Source organism: Cryptomeria japonica, unplaced genomic scaffold, assembly GCF_030272615.1.
Source record: "Cryptomeria japonica unplaced genomic scaffold, Sugi_1.0 HiC_scaffold_391, whole genome shotgun sequence".
In the NCBI taxonomy this organism is placed as follows: Eukaryota; Viridiplantae; Streptophyta; class Pinopsida; order Cupressales; family Cupressaceae; genus Cryptomeria; species Cryptomeria japonica.
This window is the reverse complement of record NW_026729212.1, coordinates 65001-86174: the sequence shown is the minus strand read 5'-3', so window position 1 is coordinate 86174 and position 21174 is coordinate 65001. Positions and strand designations below refer to the sequence as shown.

General features: G+C 60.7%; 2 non-coding genes across 2 annotated transcripts; both read right to left on the bottom strand.

The window, feature by feature from the left end:
* Positions 1 to 1990: 1990 nt before the first annotated feature.
* On the bottom strand, positions 1991 to 2109 carry LOC131871303 (5S ribosomal RNA). Its single transcript, XR_009369561.1, has one exon. It is a non-coding gene; the product is annotated as a 5S ribosomal RNA (ribosomal RNA).
* A 5915-nt stretch (positions 2110 to 8024) lies between these two features.
* On the bottom strand, positions 8025 to 8143 carry LOC131871310 (5S ribosomal RNA). The gene has a single exon (XR_009369568.1). It is a non-coding gene; the product is annotated as a 5S ribosomal RNA (ribosomal RNA).
* Positions 8144 to 21174: the final 13031 nt, after the last annotated feature.

Genomic DNA, 21174 nt, shown 5'->3' with positions numbered 1-21174 from the left:
GAGCGCTCCGAAGTGTGCTCCAAGGTGCGGCGTGCACGAAGTCGGAGCCCGGTTTGCCCCGGGTGCGCACCTCGCGTGCACCTTCGCCGCGGTGGGCACCATGGCGTGCACGAAGTCGGAGCCCGGTTTGCCCCGGGTGCGCACCTCGCGTGCACCTTCGCCGCGGTGGGCACCATGGCGTGCACGAAGTCGGAGCCCGGTTTGCCCCGGGTGCGCACCTCGCGTGCACCTTCGCTGGGGTGGGCACCTCGGCTGGGTTGCGCGCCCTGGTGCGCACCAAGGAGCGCTCCGAAGTGTGCTCCAAGGTGCGGCGTGCACGAAGTCGGAGCCCGGTTTGCCCCGGGTGCGCACCTCGCGTGCACCTTCGCCGCGGTGGGCACCATGGCGTGCACGAAGTCGGAGCCCGGTTTGCCCCGGGTGCGCACCCCGCGTGCACCTTCGCCGGGGTGGGCACCTCGGCTGGGTTGCGCGCCCTGGTGCGCACCAAGGAGCGCTCCGAAGTGTGCTCCAAGGTGCGGCGTGCACGAAGTCGGAGCCCGGTTTACCCCGGGTGCGCACCTCGCGTGCACCTTCGCCGCGGTGGGCACCTTGGCTGGGTTGGGCACCATTGAGCGCTCCGAAGTGTGCTCCAAGGTGCGCACCATGGCCCTCCAAGGTGCGCAGCATGGCGTGCACGAAGTCGGAGCCCGGTTTGCCCCGGGTGCGCACCTCGCGTGCACCTTCGCCAGGGTGGGCACCTCGGTGCGCACACCTTCTCAATGTTTTCTTGCCTTTTCTGGAAATTGGTGAAGGCAGCGCATCAAAGGTGCGCACCTCGGTGTGCTCCGAGGTGCGAACCCGAGAGCGCTCCGAGGTGCCCACGAAGTCGAAAGTCGGGTTAATTGCATTGTTTTCCCCGGGTGCGCTCCGAGGTGCGCAACATCGGTGCGCACCAAGGAGGGCTCCGAAGTGTGCTCCAAGGTGCGCACGATTCGGAGCTCGGTTTGCCCGGGGTGCGCACACCTTGGCTGGGTTGCGCACCCTTTGTGCGCTCCAAGGTGCGCACGAAGTCGGAGCTCGGTTTGCCCCGGGTGCGCACCTTCGCCAGGGTGCGCACCTTGATGCGCACGCCTTGGCTGGGCTGCGCACCTTGGTGGGCGCCATGGTGCGCACCTTTCGTGCGCTCCAAGGTGCGCACGAAGTCGGAGCTCGGTTTGCCCCGGGTGCGCACCTTGGTGGGCGCCATGGTGCACTCCGAGGTGCCCAAGATTGGTGCGCACCAAGGAGCGCTCCGAAGTGCGCTCCAAGGTGCGCAGGTGCGCGCGAAGTCGAAAGTTGGGTTAATTGTCCGGTTTGCCTCGGGTGCGCACCTTGCGTGCACCTTCGCCAGGGTGGGCGCCTTGGTGCGCACACCTTGGCTGGGCTGCGCACCCGGGCGCGCACACCTTGGCACCCGCGTTTCCTTCATTTTAAATTTTTTTTTTTTACAATCTCTCAAGTGGGAAATTCTATAATCTCAACTTTTTTTGCCTTTTCAGGAAACTTTTGAATGGAGCGCATCATTGGTGCGCTCCGAAGTGTGCTCCAAGGTGCGCACCTCTGGTGTGCTCCAAAGCTCTCTCCAGCTGCGTGCACCTGCCCCGGCCGCGCACCCGGCCCCGCCCAGCTTCGCTCACCTGTCCCGGGCGTCTGGTGCGGAACCTTAGAGTAAGAAACATCACCGTGCACCTTGGCCAACGTGCGCGACTCGACCGAGCGCGCACTGGCCGAGGTGCACACCGATTTCACCTGGGTGCGCGCGCAGCACCTCGGGCGCACCGGGGTGCGCGCACAACGCCCGGGTTGCACCGTGGCCTGTGTGCTCGGGGCGCCTCGGGTGCGCGCTCGGTGTCGCCCCCGCGCGCGCGGTAGTGCGGGCAGCGCACCCCGGCCCGGCCCGGCCCCGACGAGAACGCAAACGGGCAAAAGGTTTATTCAAATAGCATTGCGACGCCCGGCGAAAAACTAAAAAAGGGTGCAACACCGGGACTTCCCGGGAGGTCACCCATCCCAGTACTACTCCGGCCCAAGCGCGCTTAACTGCGGAGTTCTGATGGGATCCGGTGCACTAACGCTGGTATGATCGCACCCGTTATGAGCTTGTCGCAGTGTGTACTTAGCAAACCGCGACCCACGTGCGAATCCACCCCGGCCACCCACCCCCGTCGAGGTGCACACCCTCCCTCGCGAAGTGCGCCCCGTTCGCCAAGTGTGAGCCCTGCCCGGGTGCGCGCACCTTGCTAGGGCGTCGGGTGTGCACCCGGCCCGGCCTACGTGCGTGCACCTGGACGGGGCGTCGTGTGCGTGCAGTGTCCCGTCTGCAACGCGGTGCCCACACACCACCTCGGGCGCAACGACCTGCGCTCACATGTGGGCCGAGTGCACCTTGGTGCATGTTCGGGGCGCCTCGGGTGCACGCTCGATCTTGCCCCGGTGCACCAAGGCGCTCGGTTTGCCCCGGGTGCGCACTTGGTGCAAGGTGGGCACCCAAAATAGGGATCAAGCACCAAAACACAAGTTTCGGGATGCAAAATGGGACCCAAGGACCACAAATGCGTTCCAAGACCCATGATGGGTCCACGAGAACAAAAATGTGTTCCGAGACTTAATAAACAAATATTGGGTTTTAGGAGAAGAAACATGCTCTGATGCCCAAAACGAGAATCGACCCCGAAAAGGCCACAGGCCAAAAGTGGGATGCGAGACAAAAAAAAATGGGACCCGAGGACCAAAATTGGGTTCCCAGGTCGAAGACAGGGCAACCGGACAAGAAACGACCTCTAAGGCTCGAAATGAGTCCCGACGACTAAAACTTGACAAGAAGCACCCATCAGGCACCCAACTCGACACCCATGGGATGCCGACCCACCCGGGCTTCCACCTAGCACACCTTGGCACCCACCCACCCTCGCACCCAACCTCGCACCCAACTTAGCACCTTTGAACCCACATTGGCACTCACCCTGACCCTGGCACCTTGGAACCCACATTGGCACTCACCTTGACCCTGGCACCCACCTTTGCACTCACCTTGGGACCCACCCTGGCTCCCACCTCGGCACCCACCCAGACACCCACCTTGGTTCCTTGGCACCCACCTTGGATCCTTGGCACCCACCCCGACACCCACCTTGGCACGCAACTTGGCTACTTGCCACCCACCTTGGCTCCTTGACGCCCACCCCGACAACCACCCCGTGACCTACCCTGGCTAGGGTTGGTGCACACCCACCCTGGTGCCCACCTTGGCACCCACCCCATGACCCACCTTGGCACGCACCTTAGTACCCACCCCGTTACCCACCCTAGGACCCACCCCGTGACCCACCTTGGCCAGGGTGGGTGCCTTGGTGCGCACAACTTGCCTGGGCTGCACACCAGGGCGGGCTCAAGATGGCACCCGCGTTCCGTTTTTTTCACTATCTTTCAAAACGGAAATTTTAAAATCTCGTTTTTTTTTTTTTTTTGCCTTTTCTGGAAATTAGTGAAGGCAGCGCATCAAAGGTGCGCAATGCTGGTGCGAACCCGGGAGCGCTCCGATGTGTGCTCCAAGGTGCGGCGTGCACGAAGTCCGAGCCCGGCTTGCCCCGGGTGCGCACCTCGCGTGCACCTTCGTCGGGGTGAGCACCTTGGCTGGGTTGCGCGCCCTGGTGCGCACCAAGGAGCGCTCTGAAGTGTGCTCCAAGGTGCGGCGTGCACGAAGTCGGAGCTCGGTTTGCCCCGGGTGTGCACCTCGGGTGCGCACCTCGCGTGCACCTTCGCTGCGGTGGGCACCTTGGCTGGGTTGCGCGCCTTGGTGGGCACCATGCAGTGCACGAAGTCGGAGCCCGGTTTGCCCCGGGCGCGCACCTCCGCCAGGGTGGGCACCTTGGTGCGCACAACTTGCCTGGGCTGCGCACCAGGAAGGGCTCAAGATGGCACCCGCGTTCCGTTTTTTTCACTATCTTTCAGAACGGAAATTTTAAAATATCGTTTTTTTTTGCCTTTTCTGGAAATTAGTGAAGGCAGCGCATCAAAGGTGCGCAACGCTGGTGCGAACCTGGGAGCGCTCCGATGTGTGCTCCAAGGTGCGGCGTGCACGAAGTCGGAGCCCGGTTTGCCCCGGGTGCGCCCTGGTGGGCACCATGGTGCGCACCAAGGAGCGCTCCGAAGTGTGCTCCAAGGTGCGGCCTGCACGAAGTCGGAGCCCGGTTTGCCCCGGGCGTGCACCGCGGGTGGGCACCTTGGTGCGCATGCCTTGCCTGGGCTGCGCACCAGGGCGGGCTCAAGATGGCACCCGCGTTCCGTTTTTTTCACTATCTTTCAAAACGGAAATTTTAAAATCTCATTTTTTTTTGCCTTTTCTGGAAATTAGTGAAGGCAGCGCATCAAAGGTGCGCACCTCGCTGCCCACCACGGTGCGCAACGCCGGTGGGCACCCGGGAGTGCTTCGAAGTGTGCTCCAAGGTGCTGCGTGCACGTTGTCGGAGCCCGGTTTGCCCCGGGTGCGCACCTCGCGTGCACCTTCGTCGGGGTGGGCACCTTGGCTGGGTTTGCCCCGGCTGCGCTCCGAAGCGGGGTTATTGGAGCGCCGCCTCTTTTTTTGTCGGAGCGTTTGGTGGGGTTTCTCGCATTGGCTCTTCCCAGGCCCGGTTGCCACCCTGGCGCGCACGAAGTCGGAAGTAGGGTTAATTGCCCGGGTGCGCACCTTTGCCAGGGTGGGCACCTTACCTGGGCTGTGCACCCGGGCGGGCTCAAGATGGCACCCGCGTTCCGTTTTTTTCACTATCTTTCAAAACGGAAATTTTAAAATCTCCTCTTTTTTTTGCCTTTTCTGGAAATTAGTGAAGGCAGCGCATCAAAGGTGCGCACCTCGCTGCCCACCTTGGTGTGCTCTGAGGTGCGCACCCGGGAGCGCTACGAAGTGTGCTCCAAGGTGCGGCGTGCACGTTGTCGGAGCCCGGTTTGCCCCGGGTGCGCACCTCGCCTGCACCTTGGCCGGGGTGGGCACCCTGGCTGGGTTTGCCCAGGGTGCGCTCCGAAGCGGGGTTACTGGAGCGCCCCCTCTTTTTTTGTCAGAGCGTTTGGTGGGGTTTCTCGCATTGGCTCTTCCCAGGCCCGGTTGTTGGGTGCGCTCCCACCCTGGCGCGCGCGAAGTTGGAAGTTGGGTTAATTGCCCGGGCGCGCACCTTCGCCAGGGTGGGCACCTTGGTGCGCACACCTTGGCTGGGCTGCGCACCAGGGCGGGCTCAAGATGGCACCAGCATTCCCTTTTTCTCACTATCTTTCAAAACGGAAATTTTAAAATCTCGTTTTCTTTTGCCTTTTATGGAAATTAGTGAAGGCATCGCATCAAAGGTGCGCACCTCGCTGCCCACCTTGGTGTGCTCCGAGGTGCCCACCACGGTGCGCTCCGAGGTGCCCACCACGGTGCGCAACGCCGGTGCGAACCCGGGAGCGCCCCGATGTGTGCTCCAAGGTGCGGCGTGCACGAAGCCGGACCCCGGTTTGCCCCGGGTGCGCACCTCGCGTGCACCTTGGTGCGCACACCTTGGCTGGGTTGCGCGGCCTGGTGGGCACCATGGTGCGCACCAAGGAGCGCTCCGAAGTGTGCTCCAAGGTGCGGCGTGCACGAAGTCCTAGCCCGGTTTGCCCCGGGTGCGCACCTTCGCCGCGGTGGGCACCATGGCGTGCACGAAGTCGGAGCCCGGTTTGCCCCGGGTGCGCACCTCGCGTGCACCTTCGCCGGGGTGGGCACCTCGGCTGGGTTGCGCGCCCTGGTGCGCACCAAGGAGCGCTCCGAAGTGTGCTCCAAGGTGCGGCGTGCACGAAGTCGGAGCCCGGTTTGCCCCGGGTGCGCACCTTCGCCGCGGTGGGCACCCTGGTGCGCACCATGGCGTGCACGAAGTCGGAGCCCGGTTTGCCCCGGGTGCGCACCTCGCGTGCACCTTCGGCGGGGTTGCGCGCCCTGGTGCGCACCAAGGAGCGCTCCGAAGTGTGCTCCAAGGTGCGGCGTGCACGAAGTCGGAGCCCGGTTTGCCCCGGGTGCGCACCTCGCGTGCACCTTCGGCGGGGTTGCGCGCCCTGGTGGGCACCATGGTGCGCACCAAGGAGCGCTCCGAAGTGTGCTCCAAGGTGCGGCGTGCACGAAGTCGGAGCCCGGTTTGCCCCGGGTGCGCACCTCGCGTGCACCTTCGCCGCGGTGGGCACCATGGCGTGCACGAAGTCGGAGCCCGGTTTGCCCCGGGTGCGCACCTCGCGTGCACCTTCGCCGGGGTGGGCACCTCGGCTGGGTTGCGCGCCCTGGTGCGCACCAAGGAGCGCTCCGAAGTGTGCTCCAAGGTGCGGCGTGCACGAAGTCGGAGCCCGGTTTGCCCCGGGTGCGCACCTCGCGTGCACCTTCGCCGCGGTGGGCACCATGGCGTGCACGAAGTCGGAGCCCGGTTTGCCTCGGGTGCGCACCCCGCGTGCACCTTCGCCGGGGTGGGCACCTCGGCTGGGTTGCGCGCCCTGGTGTGCACCAAGGAGCGCTCCGAAGTGTGCTCCAAGGTGCGGCGTGCACGAAGTCGGAGCCCGGTTTGCCCCGGGTGCGCACCTCGCGTGCACCTTCGCCGCGGTGGGCACCTTGGCTGGGTTGGGCACCATTGAGCGCTCCGAAGTGTGCTCCAAGGTGCGCACCATGGCCCTCCAAGGTGCGCAGCATGGCGTGCACGAAGTCGGAGCCCGGTTTGCCCCGGGTGCGCACCTCGCGTGCACCTTCGCCAGGGTGGGCACCTCGGTGCGCACACCTTCTCAATGTTTTCTTGCCTTTTCTGGAAATTGGTGAAGGCAGCGCATCAAAGGTGCGCACCTCGGTGTGCTCCGAGGTGCGAACCCGAGAGCGCTCCGAGGTGCCCACGAAGTCGAAAGTCGGGTTAATTGCATTGTTTTCCCCGGGTGCGCTCCGAGGTGCGCAACATCGGTGCGCACCAAGGAGGGCTCCGAAGTGTGCTCCAAGGTGCGCACGATTCGGAGCTCGGTTTGCCCGGGGTGCGCACACCTTGGCTGGGTTGCGCACCCTTTGTGCGCTCCAAGGTGCGCACGAAGTCGGAGCTCGGTTTGCCCCGGGTGCGCACCTTCGCCAGGGTGCGCACCTTGATGCGCACGCCTTGGCTGGGCTGCGCACCTTGGTGGGCGCCATGGTGCGCACCTTTCGTGCGCTCCAAGGTGCGCACGAAGTCGGAGCTCGGTTTGCCCCGGGTGCGCACCTTGGTGGGCGCCATGGTGCACTCCGAGGTGCCCAAGATTGGTGCGCAACAAGGAGCGCTCCGAAGTGCGCTCCAAGGTGCGCAGGTGCGCGCGAAGTCGAAAGTTGGGTTAATTGTCCGGTTTGCCTCGGGTGCGCACCTTGCGTGCACCTTCGCCAGGGTGGGCGCCTTGGTGCGCACACCTTGGCTGGGCTGCGCACCCGGGCGCGCACACCTTGGCACCCGCGTTTCCTTCATTTTAAATTTTTTTTTTTTACAATCTCTCAAGTGGGAAATTCTATAATCTCAACTTTTTTTGCCTTTTCAGGAAACTTTTGAATGGAGCGCATCATTGGTGCGCTCCGAAGTGTGCTCCAAGGTGCGCACCTCTGGTGTGCTCCAAAGCTCTCTCCAGCTGCGTGCACCTGCCCCGGCCGCGCACCCGGCCCCGCCCAGCTTCGCTCACCTGTCCCGGGCGTCTGGTGCGGAACCTTAGAGTAAGAAACATCACCGTGCACCTTGGCCAACGTGCGCGACTCGACCGAGCGCGCACTGGCCGAGGTGCACACCGATTTCACCTGGGTGCGCGCGCAGCACCTCGGGCGCACCGGGGTGCGCGCACAACGCCCGGGTTGCACCGTGGCCTGTGTGCTCGGGGCGCCTCGGGTGCGCGCTCGGTGTCGCCCCCGCGCGCGCGGTAGTGCGGGCAGCGCACCCCGGCCCGGCCCGGCCCCGACGAGAACGCAAACGGGCAAAAGGTTTATTCAAATAGCATTGCGACGCCCGGCGAAAAACTAAGAAAGGGTGCAACACCGGGACTTCCCGGGAGGTCACCCATCCTAGTACTACTCCGGCCCAAGCGCGCTTAACTGCGGAGTTCTGATGGGATCCGGTGCACTAACGCTGGTATGATCGCACCCGTTATGAGCTTGTCGCAGTGTGTACTTAGCAAACCGCGACCCACGTGCGAATCCACCCCGGCCACCCACCCCCGTCGAGGTGCACACCCTCCCTCGCGAAGTGCGCCCCGTTCGCCAAGTGTGAGCCCTGCCCGGGTGCGCGCACCTTGCTAGGGCGTCGGGTGTGCACCCGGCCCGGCCTACGTGCGTGCACCTGGACGGGGCGTCGTGTGCGTGCAGTGTCCCGTCTGCAACGCGGTGCCCACACACCACCTCGGGCGCAACGACCTGCGCTCACATGTGGGCCGAGTGCACCTTGGTGCATGTTCGGGGCGCCTCGGGTGCACGCTCGATCTTGCCCCGGTGCACCAAGGCGCTCGGTTTGCCCCGGGTGCGCACTTGGTGCAAGGTGGGCACCCAAAATAGGGATCAAGCACCAAAACACAAGTTTCGGGATGCAAAATGGGACCCAAGGACCACAAATGCGTTCCAAGACCCATGATGGGTCCACGAGAACAAAAATGTGTTCCGAGACTTAATAAACAAATATTGGGTTTTAGGAGAAGAAACATGCTCTGATGCCCAAAACGAGAATCGACCCCGAAAAGGCCACAGGCCAAAAGTGGGATGCGAGACAAAAAAAAATGGGACCCGAGGACCAAAATTGGGTTCCCAGGTCGAAGACAGGGCAACCGGACAAGAAACGACCTCTAAGGCTCGAAATGAGTCCCGACGACTAAAACTTGACAAGAAGCACCCATCAGGCACCCAACTCGACACCCATGGGATGCCGACCCACCCGGGCTTCCACCTAGCACACCTTGGCACCCACCCACCCTCGCACCCAACCTCGCACCCAACTTAGCACCTTTGAACCCACATTGGCACTCACCCTGACCCTGGCACCTTGGAACCCACATTGGCACTCACCTTGACCCTGGCACCCACCTTTGCACTCACCTTGGGACCCACCCTGGCTCCCACCTCGGCACCCACCCAGACACCCACCTTGGTTCCTTGGCACCCACCTTGGATCCTTGGCACCCACCCCGACACCCACCTTGGCACGCAACTTGGCTACTTGCCACCCACCTTGGCTCCTTGACGCCCACCCCGACAACCACCCCGTGACCTACCCTGGCTAGGGTTGGTGCACACCCACCCTGGTGCCCACCTTGGCACCCACCCCATGACCCACCTTGGCACGCACCTTAGTACCCACCCTGTTACCCACCCTAGGACCCACCCCGTGACCCACCTTGGCCAGGGTGGGTGCACCCACCCTGGTGCCCACCTTGGCACCCACCCATCCTAGCACCCAGCCTGTGACCGGGCTTGGAACCCAACCTTGCACCCGTCTTGGCCAGTGTGGGTGCGCACCCATCCTGGCACCCACGTTGTGACACACCCTTTAACCCACGCACCCTAGCAGCCACGTTGGCACCCACCTTGGAACACAACCTAGCAACTTGGCACCCACCCCGTGACCCACCTTGGCATCCACCATAGCAGTCGCCCACTTGGCACCCACCTTGGAACCCAAGTTGGCACCCACCTCGGCACCCACCTTGACACTTGTGGACCCACCTTGCCACTCACCCTAGCATCGACCCATCCTAGCACCCACCCTGGCACCTTTGCACCCTAGCACTCACCCATCCTAGCACCTAACCTGTGACCCACCTTGACACTCACCCTCGCACCCACCTTGGAACCCAACCTAGCACCCACCCACCCTGACACCAACCCTAGCACCTACCCACCCTTGCACCCACCCTGTGACCCATCTTGGCACCCACCCATCCTACCACTCAACCTATCACCCACCTTCTCACCCACCTTGGCATCCACCTTAGCACCCACCCACACTGGCACCTTGGCACCCACCTCGGGCAAGGTGGGTGCACACCCACCCTGACACCCAATTTAGAACCAACCGAGCATGTTACCCACCTTGGCACCCACATTGCAGCCCACCCTAGTACCCACCCTATGACCCACATTGGCATCCACACCCTAGCACCCAGGCACCTCGACACCCGCCTTGACACGCACCCTAGCACTAAACCTGTGACCCACCTTGGAACTCACCCTAGAACCCACCCACCCTGTGAACCACCTTGGCATCCACCTTAGCACCCACCCACCTTGGCACCCACTCTAGCACTCACCCATCCTAACACCCAACTTGTTACCCACCTTGGCACCCGCCCTCGCGTCCACCTTGAAACCCACCCTAGCACCCACCCACGCAGGAGCCCACCTTGGCACCCAACCTAACACCCACGCATCCTGGCACCCAACTTGTGACCCACCTTGGAACCCACCCTAGTACCCACCTTTGAACCCACTATATCACCAACCCACCTTGGCACCCACCCTATGACCCTCTTTGGAATCCACCCTAGCACGCACCCACCCTGGCACCCACCATGGAGCGCACCCTAGCACCCACCCACCTCGGCACGCACCTCAACACCCACCTTGGTGTGCGCACTGCGCCAACCTCTCAAAGACCCTATGTGGTGCGCTCCAAAGTGTACACCTTTGGTGCGCTCCAAGGTGCGCACCTTTGGTGCACACCGAGGTGCACACCAAAGTGTGCACCGAGGTGAGCACCAAAGTGCACTCCAAGGTGCACACCAAGGCGTGCACCTTTGGTGCGGTCAATGCAAACGAATTCGGAAGTTGGGGTCGATGTCCTAATCGCTGCTGCAGACTACACGTATGAGAATCGGACAAATAGCTTTATATAGGGGAGGTGTTGCGTTTGATGGGTCGACTCCCCTGGTTGTGTGCACTGCACCAACTTCAAAGACCCTGTCTTGTTTAAGAAGTCAAAAGTTGGGGTGGATGTCCTAATCATTGCTGCAGTCTACGCATGTATGAGAATCAGACAAATAGCTTATATAGGGGAGGTGTTGCATTCGGTGGGTTGACTCCCCTGGTTGTGCGCACTGCGCCAACCTCAAAGACCCCGCATAGCAGAAGAAGTCGGAAGTCGGATTTTGGTGAGCACCAAGGCGTGCACCTTTGGTGCGGTCAACGCAGACGAATTCAGAAGTTGGGGTGGATGTCCTAATCGTTGTTGCAGGCTACACATGTATGAGAATCAGACAAATAGCTTATATAGGGGAGGTGTTGGGTTTGATGGGTCAACTCCCTTGGTTGTGCGCATTACGCCAACCTCAAAGACCTTGTTTTCGTTAAGAAGTCAAAAGTTGGGGTCAATGTCCTAATGGCTCCTGTAGGCTACACATGTATGAGAATCGGACAAATAGCTTATATAGGGGAGGTGTTGGGTTTGATGGGTCGACTCCCCTGGTTGTGCGCATTACGTCAACCTCAAAGACCTTGTTTTCGTTAAGAAGTCAAAAGTTGGGGTCGATGTCCTAATTGCTCCTGTAGACTACACATGTATGAGAATCAGACAAATAGCTTATATAGGGGAGGTGTTGGGTTTGATGGGTTGACTCCCCTAGTTGTTCGCATTACACCAACCTCAAAGACCTTGTTTTCGTTTAGAAGCCGAAAGTTGGGGTCGATGTCCTAATTGCTCCTGCAGGCTACGCATGTATGAGAATCAGACAAATAGCTTATATAGGGGAGGTGTTGGGTTTGATGGGTCGACTCCCCTGGTTGTGCGCATTGCGCCAACCTCAAAGACCCTGCATTGCGGATGAAGTCGAAAGTCAGAGTTTGGTGTGCTACAAGGTGTGGTCGAAGGTGCTCACCTAGGTGTGCACCTTTGGAGCGCAGGAAAAGTGCCCTCCAAAAGTGCGCACCTTTGGAGTGCACAAAAGTGCCCTCCAAAAGTGCGCACCTTTGGAGCGCACAAAAGTGCCCTCCAAAAAGTGCCCTCCAAAAGTGCGCACCTTTGGAGCGCACAAAAGTGCCCTCCAAAAAGTGCCCTCCAAAAGTGCGCACCTTTGGAGTGCAGAAAAGTGCCCTCCAAAAAGTGCCCTCCAAAAGTGTGCACCTTTGGAGTGCACAAAAGTGCCCTCCAAAAGTGCGCACCTTTGGAGCGCAGAAAAGTGCCCTCCAAAAAGTGCCCTCCAAAAGTGCGCACCTTTGGAGCGCAGAAAAGTGCCCTCCAAAAAGTGCCCTCCAAAAGTGCGCACCTTTGGAGCGCAGAAAAGTGCCCTCCAAAAAGTGCCCTCCAAAAGTGCGCACCTTTGGAGCGCAGAAAAGTGCCCTCCAAAAAGTGCCCTCCAAAAGTGCGCACCTTTGGAGCGCACAAAAGTGCCCTCCAAAAAGTGCCCTCCAAAAGTGCGCACCTTTGGAGCGCACAAAAGTGCCCTCCAAAAGTGCGCACCTTTGGAGCGCACAAAAGTGCCCTCCAAAAGTGCGCACTTTTGGTGCGCACCAAGGCGCTGGTTCGGTCGTTGCAGGCGAGTTCGGAAGTTGGGGTCGATGTCCTGAGCGGAGGTGCAAACTACACAGGTGTCGGAATCGGACAAATAGCTTATATAGGGGAGGTGTATGCTTCGATGGGTCGACTCCCCAGGTTGAGCGCACCGCGCCAACCTCAAAGACCCTACGGTATGGATGAAGTCGGAAGTTGGGTCCGATGACCGATTCGATTAGTAGGTATGCTCATGAGGTCGGAATTTGGGTCCGATGACCTGCCATGTGCAGGAAGGCGAATGTTGGCACTGTGCGTTGCAAGGTGCACACCAAGGTGCTGGTGCGGTCTTTTTAGTCGAGTTCGGAAGTTGGGGTCGATGTCCTGATCGGAGGTGCAAGCTACACAGGTGTGGGAATCGGACAAATAGCTTATATAGGGGAGGTGTATGCTTCGTTGGGTCGACTCCCCGGGTTGAGCGCACCGCGCCAACCTCAAAGACCCTACGGTATGGATGAAGTCGGAAGTTGGGTCCGATGACCGATTCGATATGTAGGCATACTCGCGAGGTCGGAATTTGGGTCCGATGACCTGCCATGTGCAGGAAGGCGAATGTTGGCACTGTGCGTTGCAAGGTGCGCACCAAGGCGCTGGTTCGGTCGTTGCAGGCGAGTTCGGAAGTTGGGGTCGATGTCCTGATCGGAGGTGCAAACTACACAGGTGTGGGAATCGGACAAATAGCTTATATAGGGGAGGTGTATGCTTCGTTGGGTCGACTCCCCGGGTTGAGCGCACCGCGCCAACCTCAAAGACCCTACGGTATGGATGAAGTCGGAAGTTGTGTCCGATGACCGATTCGATATGTAGGCATACTCGCGAGGTCGGAATTTGGGTCCGATGACCTGCCATGTGCAGGAAGGCGAATGTTGGGACTGTGCGTCGCAAGGTGCGCACCAAGGCGCTGGTGCCGTCGTTGCAGTCGAGTTCGGAAGTTGGGGTCGATGTCCTGGTCAGAGGTGCAAACTACACAGGTGTGGGAATCGGACAAATAGCTTATATAGGGGAGGTGTATGCTTCGATGGGTCGACTCCCCGGGTTGAGCGCACCGCGCCAACCTCAAAGACCCTACAGTATGGATGAAGTCGGAAGTTGGGTCCGATGACCGATTCGATACGTAGGCATATTGGCGAGGTCTGAATTTGTGTCCGATGACCTGCCATGCGCAGGAAGGCGGAATTTGGGTCCGATGACCGAGTTGATGGCGTGCCATGCGCAGAAAGGCGGAATTTGGGTCCGATGACCGAGTTGATGTTGATGGCCCGCCATGCACAGGAAGGCGGAATTTGGGTCCGATGACCGATTTGAAGGCGTGCCATGCGCAGAAAGGCGGAGTTTGGGTCCGATGACCGAGTTGATATTGATGGCCCGCCATGCGCAGGAAGGCGGAATTTGGGTCCGATGACCTGACATACGCATGGAGTCCGACTCGGGGGCCGATGTTCGATTCGATGACTTGCATTGTGGGTAAAGTCGGAAGTTGTGGTCTTTGACCCGATTCGATGACCAGACTTCGGCTGCTTGAGAATCGGACAAATAACTTATATAGGGGAGGTAGTGTTCTCGAGCATCCTCCCCCCGTGCCCGTTTATGTCGATTGATGCTGGTGCTCGACTGGTTGGAGCGCTCGGATGCAAAAATCTTGCACCAGGATTTATCGATTGTGATGGACACGGCAAGTCTCCTGATTGCTATGCAGGAGCTCATCGTGAATCTCTATGCGGCCTTGGTATGGACTCGACCTGCGGAATGGTTCGGCAATGGTAGTCGCTCCAACACGTCCTTGCAATGGCCACAGAGGTGATTCGACTAGAGCTCCAGTCTAGCTTTTGGGTTGCTTGGCGGACTGGTATAGCCGCGATCGAGTTCCGGCCATGAACGTTTTAGATAGCTCTTGGGCTTTCTGGGACGGAAGTCGGAAGTTTGGGCTGTTGTCCGATTTGATGACCATTCTTCGGATGTGTGAGAATCGGACAAATAACTTATATAGGGGACTGTGTTGTCTCACGCAGCCCCCTCCGTGCCCCTCTATCTCGACCGATGTTGGTGCTTGAAAGGGTTGGGATCGCTCGGATTTATAAACGTGCACCACCATTTGTCGAGTGTGAGGGACGCGGCAGGTCTCCTAAATGCTATACGGGCGCTCTCTGAGAATCTCTATCCGGCCTCGACACAGACTAGTCTTGCTGAATGGTTTGGCACTGGTAGTCGATCCAACACGTCGTTGTTGTGGCCGCCTAGGCGATTCGATTCGAGCCCCCGTCTAGCTTTTGGGTTGCTTGGCGGATTTTGCCCTATCCGCAAGTGAGCTCGGTCCCTAAACGTTCGAGAAACCCGATTGCTATGCGCCGACTCTCTTTCTTGCGAGCCTCCATCTAGCTTTTGGGTCTCTACGGAACGGAAGTCGGAATCTGGGACCGTTGTTTGATTCGACGAGGCAGACTACGGTTGTGCGAGAATCGGACAAATAACTTATATAGGGGAGGTGTTGACTGGAGCATTCTCCCCCGTGCCCCTCTAACTCGACCAATGCTGGCGCTCGAACGGTGGTAGCGCTCGGATTTTCGTTGAGCGCCAGCATTGGTCGATTTAGAGGGGCATGCGAGATTCCCGAATGCTATGCGAGGGCTCTAACGGAAATGTCTATTGGTTTCGGTATGGATGCAATTGCGAGTGGTTCGGCAAAGGTAGTCGTTCCGATGCGTCCATGTCGTGGCCAAATCGATAATTCGATTTGAGCCCTCGTATAGCATTTGGGTCTCTCGATGTGATTCCGCATTCCAGTCCCTTTGGGCACTGCTTGAGCCGCATCCCAGGGGGTTCCCTTCCCAATAATCTGCCTCGCAACCCGATTGCTATGCGGTGAGGCTCCTCGGCCGCCTCGGAACTATCTGTGTATCAGACGCATCGCGGGATAAGGGGTTGGCAACGGTAGTCGCCCCAAGCGCGTCCGATGCTTGGACCATTCCGAGGCGGCCCTGAAGCCTCTTCCGTCTAGCCGTTGGGTCCTTCTCGCCGCATCCCTTGCCTCGCACCCCGATTGCTATGCGGTGAGGCTCCTCGGCCGCCTTGGAACTATCTGTGTATCAGACGCATCGCGGGATAAGGGGTTGTCACTGGTAGTCGCCCCAAGCGCGTCCGATGCTTGGACCATTCCGAGGCGGCCCTGAAGCCTCTTCCGTCTAGCCGTTGGGTCCTTCTCGCCGCATCCCTCGACTCGCACCCCGATTGCTATGCGGTGAGGCTCCTCGGCCGCCTTGGAACTATCTGTGTATCGGACGCGTCGCGGGATAAGGGGTTGTCACTGGTAGTCGCCCCAAGCGCGTCCGATGCTTGGACCATTCCGAGGCGGCCCTGAAGCCTCTTCCGTCTAGCCGTTGGGTCCTTCTCGCCGCATCCCTCGCCTCGCACCCCGATTGCTATGCGGTGAGGCTCCTCGGCCGCCTTGGAACTATCTGTGTATCGGACGCGTCGCGGGATAAGGGGTTGTCACTGGTAGTCGCCCCAAGCGCGTGCGATGCATGGACCATTCCCAGGCGGCCCTGAAGCCTCTTCCGTCTAGCCGTTGGGTCCTTCTCGCCGCATCCCTCGCCTCGCACCCCGATTGCTATGCGGTGAGGCTCCTCGGCCGCCTTGGAACTATCTGTGTATCGGACGCGTCGCGGGATAAGGGGTTGTCACTGGTAGTCGCCCCAAGCGCGTCCGATGCTTGGACCATTCCGAGGCGGCCCTGAAGCCTCTTCCGTCTAGCCGTTGGGTCCTTCTCGCCGCATCCCTCGCCTCGCACCCCGATTGCTATGCGGTGAGGCTCCTCGGCCGCCTTGGAACTATCTGTGTATCGGACGCGTCGCGGGATAAGGGGTTGTCACTGGTAGTCGCCCCAAGCGCGTCCGATGCTTGGACCATTCCGAGGCGGCCCTGAAGCCTCTTCCGTCTAGCCGTTGGGTCCTTCTCGCCGCATCCCTCGCCTCGCACCCCGATTGCTATGCGGTGAGGCTCCTCGGCCGCCTTGGAACTATCTGTGTATCGGACGCGTCGCGGGATAAGGGGTTGTCACTGGTAGTCGCCCCAAGCGCGTCCGATGCTTGGACCATTCCGAGGCGGCCCTGAAGCCTCTTCCGTCTAGCCGTTGGGTCCTTCTCGCCGCATCCCTCGCCTCGCACCCCGATTGCTATGCGGTGAGGCTCCTCGGCCGCCTTGGAACTATCTGTGTATCGGACGCATCGCGGGATAAGGGGTTGTCACTGGTAGTCGCCCCAAGCGCGTCCGATGCTTGGACCATTCCGAGGCGGCCCTGAAGCCTCTTCCGTCTAGCCGTTGGGTCCTTCTCGCCGCATCCCTCGCCTCGCACCCCGATTGCTATGCGGTGAGGCTCCTCGGCCGCCTTGGAACTATCTGTGTATCGGACGCGTCGCGGGATAAGGGGTTGTCACTGGTAGTCGCCCCAAGCGCGTCCGATGCTTGGACCATTCCGAGGCGGCCCTGAAGCCTCTTCCGTCTAGCCGTTGGGTCCTTCTCGCCGCATCCCTCGCCTCGCACCCCGATTGCTATGCGGTGAGGCTCCTCGGCCGCCTTGGAACTATCTGTGTATCGGACGCGTCGCGGGATAAGGGGTTGTCACTGGTAGTCGCCCCAAGCGCGTCCGATGCTTGGACCATTCCGAGGCGGACCTGAAGCCTCTTCCGTCTAGCCGTTGGGTCCTTCTCGCCGCATCCCTCGCCTCGCACCCCGATTGCTATGCGGTGAGGCTCCTCGGCCGCCTTGGAACTATCTGTGTATCGGACGCGTCGCGGGATAAGGGGTTGTCACTGGTAGTCGCCCCAAGCGCGTCCGATGCTTGGACCATTCCGAGGCGGCCCTGAAGCCTCTTCCGTCTAGCCGTTGGGTCCTTCTTGCCGCATCCCTCGCCTCGCACCCCGATTGCTATGCGGTGAGGCTCCTCGGCCGCCTTGGAACTATCTGTGTATCGGACGCGTCGCGGGATAAGGGGTTGTCACTGGTAGTCGCCCCAAGCGCGTCCGATGCTTGGACCATTCCGAGGCGGCCCTGAAGCCTCTTCCGTCTAGCCGTTGGGTCCTTCTCGCCGCATCCCTCGCCTCGCACCCCGATTGCTATGCGGTGAGGCTCCTCGGCCGCCTTGGAACTATCTGTGTATCGGACGCATCGCGGGATAAGGGGTTGTCACTGGTAGTCGCCCCAAGCGCGTCCGATGCTTGGACCATTCCGAGGCGGCCCTGAAGCCTCTTCCGTCTAGCCGTTGGGTCCTTCTCGCCGCATCCCTCGCCTCGCACCCCGATTGCTATGCGGTGAGGCTCCTCGGCCGCCTTGGAACTATCTGTGTATCGGACGCGTCGCGGGATAAGGGGTTGTCACTGGTAGTCGCCCCAAGCGCGTCCGATGCTTGGACCATTCCGAGGCGGACCTGAAGCCTCTTCCGTCTAGCCGTTGGGTCCTTCTCGCCGCATCCCTCGCCTCGCACCCCGATTGCTATGCGGTGAGGCTCCTCGGCCGCCTTGGAACTATCTGTGTATCGGACGCGTCGCGGGATAAGGGGTTGTCACTGGTAGTCGCCCCAAGCGCGTCCGATGCTTGGACCATTCCGAGGCGGCCCTGAAGCCTCTTCCGTCTAGCCGTTGGGTCCTTCTCGCCGCATCCCTCGCCTCGCACCCCGATTGCTATGCGGTGAGGCTCCTCGGCCGCCTTGGAACTATCTGTGTATCGGACGCGTCGCGGGATAAGGGGTTGTCACTGGTAGTCGCCCCAAGCGCGTCCGATGCTTGGACCATTCCGAGGCGGACCTGAAGCCTCTTCCCTCTAGCCGTTGGGGCTTTCTCGCCGCATCCCTCGCCTCGCACCCCGATTGCTATTCGGTGAGGCTCCTCGGCCGCCTTGGAACTATCTGTGTATCGGACGCATCGCGGGATAAGGGGTTGGCAGTGGTAGTCGCCCCAAGCGCGTCCGATGCTTGGACCATTCCGAGGCGGCCCTGCAGCCTCTTCCGTCTAGCCGTTGGGGCCATCTCGCTGCATCCCCCACCTCGCACCACGATTGCTATGCGGTGAGGCTCCTTGGCCGCCTCGGAACTATCTGTGTATCGGACGCATCGCGGGATAAGGGATTGTCACTGGTAGTCGCCCCAAGCGCGTCCGATGCTTGGACTATTCCGAGGCGGCCCTGCAGCCTCTTCCGTCTAGCCGTTGGGGCCATCTCGCCGCATCCCCCAGCTCCTCGGCCGCCTCGGAACTATCTGTGTATCGGACGCATCGCGGGATAAGGGGTTGGCAGTGGTAGTCGCCCCAAGCGCGTTCGATGCTTGGACTATTCCGAGGCGGCCCCGCAGCCTCTTCCGTCTACCCTTTGGGGCCATCTCGCCGCATCCCTCGCCTCGCACCCCGATTGCTATGCGGTGAGGCTCCTCGGCCGCCTGGGAACTATCTTCGTATCGGATGCATCGCGGGATAAGGGGTTGTCACTGGTAGTCGCCCCAAGCGCGTCCGATGCTTGGACTATTCCGAGGCGGCCCTGTGGCCTCTTCCGTCTAGCCGTTGGGGCCATCTCGCCGCATCCCTCACCTCGCACCCCCATTGCTATGCGGTGAGGCTCCTCGGCCGCCTTGGAACTGTCTTCGTATCGGAAGCATCGCGGGATAAGGGGTTGTCACTGGTAGTCGCCCCAAGCGCGTCCGATGCTTGGACTATTCCGAGGCGGCCCTGCAGCCTCTTCCGTCTAGCCGTTGGGGCCATCTCGCCGCATCCCCCACCTCGCACCCGGATTGCTATGCGGTGAGGCTCCTCGGCCGCCTTGGAACTATCTTCGTATCGGACGCATCGCGGGATAAGGGGTTGTCACTGGTAGTCGCCCCAAGCGCGTCCGATGCTTGGACTATTCCGACGCGGCCCTGTGGCCTCTTCCGTCTAGCCGTTGGGGCCATCTCGCCGCATCCCCCACCTCGCACCCCGATTGCTATGCGGTGAGGCTCCTCGGCCGCCTTGGAACCATCTTCGTATCGGACGCATCGCGGGATGAGGGGTTGTCACTGGTAGTCGCCCCAAGCGCGTCCGATGCTTGGACCATTCCGAGGCGGCCCTGAAGCCTCTTCCGTCTAGCCGTTGGGGCCTTCCCGCCCCATCCCTCGCCTCGCACCCCCGATTGCTATGCGGTGAGGCTCCTCGGCCGCCTTGGAACCATCTGTGTATCGGACGCATCGCGGGATAAGGGGTTGGCACTGGTAGTCGCCCCAAGCGCGTCCGATGCTTGGAGCATTCCGAGGTGGCCCTGAAGCCTCTTCCGTCTAGCCGTTGGGGCCTTCCCGCCCCATCCCTCGCCTCGCACCCCGATTGATATGCGGTGAGGCTCCTCGGCCGCCTTGGAACTATCTGTGTATCGGACGCATCGCGGGATAAGGGGTTGGCACTGGTAGTCGTCCCAATCGCGTCCGATGCTTGGACCATTCCGAGGCGGCCCTGCAGCCTCTTCCATTTAGCCGTCGGGGCCTTCCCGCCGCATCCCTCGCCTCGCATCCCGATTCCTATGCGGTGAGTCTTCTCGGCCGCCGCGGAACTATACCTGTTATTGCTACTGCATCCTTCGGCTGGTAACCTCCTCTGCCGCCTTGGAACGTTCTCTTTGTCGGACGCGTCGCGGGATAAGGGGTTGGCACTGGTAGTCGCCCCAAGCGCGCCCGATGCATAGACCGCTCCGAGTTGACCTTGCTTTCAGCCTCTCACATGCATAGACCTCTCTGAGTCGACCCTGCAGCCTCTCACGTTTAGCCTTTGGAATCTCGCCTCACAACATGATTGCTATCCTTGATGCATCCCTTGCCTCGAGCCCTGATTGCTTTCTTGGCTGCATCCCTCCTCTCCTCACAGCCCGGTTGTCATCACTGCTTCATCCGTCGCTTCATGCATTCTGGCTGCTGGGCCCTTCCCACCGCACACCTCGATTGCTATCTCTTCTGCATCACACACCCCGATTGCTATCTCTGCTACATCCCTCGGCTCTCACTTCTGCATCCTTCGCCTCCCACCTCGATTGCTATCAATGCTGCATCCGTAACCTCACACCCCGATTGCTATGCGGGGAGGCTCCTTGGCCGCCTTGGAAATTTCTGTGTGTCGGACGCACCGCGGGATAAGGGGTTGGCACTGGTAGTCGCCCCAAGTGCGCCCGATTCTTAGACCGCTTCGAGGTGACCTCGTAGCCTCTTTCGTCCAGGCTTCCTGCCTTCAACGCCCTTTTTACACCTCGATTGCTATGCGCGGGCTCGTTGGCGTCTATCACCTCTCTGCGAAGAGTGGCACGATGATTGTTGGGGTAAATCGTAGCAGTCCGATCTCTGGCCTTGGGCCATTGTGAGGGCTGATCGATTTCCTGTGCGCATCTCGTGTTCGCCCAGTAACAGACTCGACGACTTGTAATCGGTCTTGTTCCCGATTGTTCCTGGAGGTAGTCTTCGGAACTCTTGGATTTGACCTGTCACTCGAACTGTCCTCTTCCGAGGATGCTTGTGTGTGTGTGCTTGTGCCATTTCCTTGGCGGTATTAACGAGATATTAAAGAGCGGAGTGAGCGCCTCGCCCAGCTATGTTTGGGGCTCTCACTCCCTTACCCGGTGTGCGACCGCTTTGCACGTAGGTTGCGGAGCATCG